The sequence below is a fragment of the Mandrillus leucophaeus genome, unplaced genomic scaffold, assembly GCF_000951045.1.
Source record: "Mandrillus leucophaeus isolate KB7577 unplaced genomic scaffold, Mleu.le_1.0 Scaffold209, whole genome shotgun sequence".
Taxonomy (NCBI): domain Eukaryota; kingdom Metazoa; phylum Chordata; class Mammalia; order Primates; family Cercopithecidae; genus Mandrillus; species Mandrillus leucophaeus.
In genome coordinates this window covers 3,494,821-3,497,444 of record NW_012102132.1, presented here as the reverse complement: position 1 = coordinate 3,497,444, position 2,624 = coordinate 3,494,821, and the positions used below count along the sequence as shown (strand labels likewise).

The 2,624-nt window shown below is 44.9% G+C and overlaps 1 protein-coding gene across 4 annotated transcripts in view; it reads left to right on the top strand.

Annotated features, from left to right (window-relative positions):
- Nucleotides 1-2,624, top strand: part of CASK (calcium/calmodulin-dependent serine protein kinase (MAGUK family)) — a 405,996-nt gene that overhangs the window by 302,493 nt on the left and 100,879 nt on the right. The window lies entirely within an intron of this gene.

The window sequence follows — 2,624 nt, the reverse complement described above, 5'->3', positions numbered from 1 at the left end:
GCAGATCACGAGGTCAGGAGATCAAGACCATCCTGGCTAACACGGTGAAACCCCGTCTCTACTAAAAATACAAAAAAATTAGCCGGGCGTGGTGGGGGACGCCTGTAGTCCCAGCTACTCGGGAGGCTGAGGCAGGAGAATGGCGTGAACCCGGGAGGCGCAGCTTGCAGTGAGCCGAGATCGCACGGCTGCACTCCATCCTGGGCCACAGAGCGAGACTCCGTCTCAAAAAAAAAAAAAAAAGAGATTAAAAAAAATAAAAAACCGAAACCATTTTATAAAATGCTCAGATTTCCATCTTACCAGTGTGATATTCTCAAGGATCATTTATTAAAAGCCCATAGGATCCTTTTATATGTATATGTAGATGTGTGTGTGCGTGTGTGTGTTCTAAATTTTTATTTATGCGTTTTTTATTTACTTAACTCCTGAATCATGTGTCCTTTGGCCTCAGCTTTTTTTCTTTCTTTCGTTAGAGTCACTCCATATTTGTCATGTTTGATTTTGTGCTGACTTTGATTTTTGTACTCTGGTGCTAGCTTCATCAATATTCATATATTACCACTGGGACTGAGGCCCTGGGCCCTTCCTAGAGCCTGAGGTTTTTGTCCCACAGCAATATAGGAAGAATGAATGTACTAATGCTTCATCCCTATTGGTACCATGAGCATCTGTCAGTATTTATGCTTCTCCTCTCCTCTTTTTATACATGTGTGTGCACCTACACAATCACATACACGCACACAGAATTTCTTACCAATTAGTATGTGCTTGTACCTTGTGCAAAATGACAAGATCTTGAGGTGATGGATACCCCATTTATCATGATGTAATCATTATGCATCGTATGCCCATATCAAAATATCTCCTGTACCCCATAGATATATACTAGGTACCCATAAAAATTTAAAACTTTTTTAAAATGACAAGATCAAGTTTCCCATTCCAGCAGTTTTACAGTTCCTCATTTTGACCTTTACCAATTGGGATGTGAATCTTCCTCTTTTGAATGAAGGTGATTTCCAAAAACATTCAGAAATGGGAATCTTAGAGAAGAGATTCTGAGGAGAAAGCCTTGCCATTTTTCTCTTGTGCTGACTTGGTCATTATCCAGAGCCCTTCCCACAAGAAAGGCAGGGATCTGGTTGTGTTTATAGGTGTGGTCCCCAGTTCTGCTTATTGCTTCATGTCTCTCTTTTCTTCCACTCCATTTTGTTCCCTCCACCTGTAACTTCTTGTGTTAGCTGAAACCTCTCTCTTCCCTCCTCACACTCAGATTACAGTGGACCCTATTTAAGGGAAGTGGATCCAGTAATGGTTTGTATTGTCATACTGTGGCTGTATAATATAATCACATGCTTATAATGTATTTAGGATACATCTCTTTGAGATTTGAGGTCAAGATCTCTACTACCATTTTCATCTTTAGAAATGGGGCTAAAACCTGGGCATGGTGACTCATGCCTGTAATCCCAACACTTTGGGATGCCGAGGTGGGTGGATCACTTGAGCCCAGGGGTTCAAGACCAGCCTGGGCAACATAGTCAGACCCTGTCTCTACAAGATAAAAAAAAAAGCTAGCTGGGCCATGTGCAGTGGCTCACACCTGTAATCCTAGCACTTTGGGAGGCCAAGGTGGGTGGATTGTTTGAGCTCAGGAGTTTCAGAACAGCCTGGGCAATATGACAAAACCCCATGTCTACCAAAAATACAAAAATTGACCAGGTGTGGTGGCATGTGCCTGTTTGTCCCAGATACTTGGAAGGCTGAGATGGGAAGATTGTTTGAGCCTGGGAGGCGGAGGTTGCAGTGAGCCGAGATGGCACCACTGCATTCCAGCCTAGGTGACACAGCCAGACCCTGTCCCCCCAACAACAATAACAACAAAATTAGCCGGGTGTGGTGGCACACACCTGTAGTCCTACCTTCTTGGGAGGCTGAGGCAGGAGGATCACTTGAGCCCAGGAGTTTGAGGCTGCAGTGAGCTATGATTTTGCCACTCCAGCCTGGACAACAGAACAAGACTCTGTCTCAAAAAAAAAAAAAAAAAAAAAAAGAACCAGGCATGATGGCCCATGCCTGTAATCCCAACAGTTTCAGAAGCCAAGGCAGGAGGATTGCTTGAGTCTAAGAGTTTGTGACCAGCCTAGGCAACATACGGAGACCCTCTACTTTGTAAGAAGTCAAAATATTAGCCAAGCGTGGTAGCACACACCTGTGGTCCCAGCTACTAGGGAGGCTGAGGCGGGAGAATCACTTGAGCCCAAGAGGTCAAGGCTGCAATAAGCTGTGAGTACATCACTGCACTCAAGCCTGGATGACAGAACAAAACCCTGTCTCAAAAAAAAGAAAAGGGGCCAGAAACTGGCTCATGCCTGTAATCCCAGTACTTTGGGAGGCCAAGGTGGGTGGATTACTTGAGGTCAGGAGTTCGAGACCAGCCTGGCCAACATGGTGAAACCCCCATCTCTACTAAAAATACAAAAATTAGCCAGGCATGGTGGCCACGTGCCTGTAATCCACCTGAGGCAAGAGAATTGCTTGAACCCAGGACATGGAGGTTGCAATGAGCTGAGATTGTGCCACTGCACTCCAGTCTGGGCGACAGAGCAAGATTCCATCTC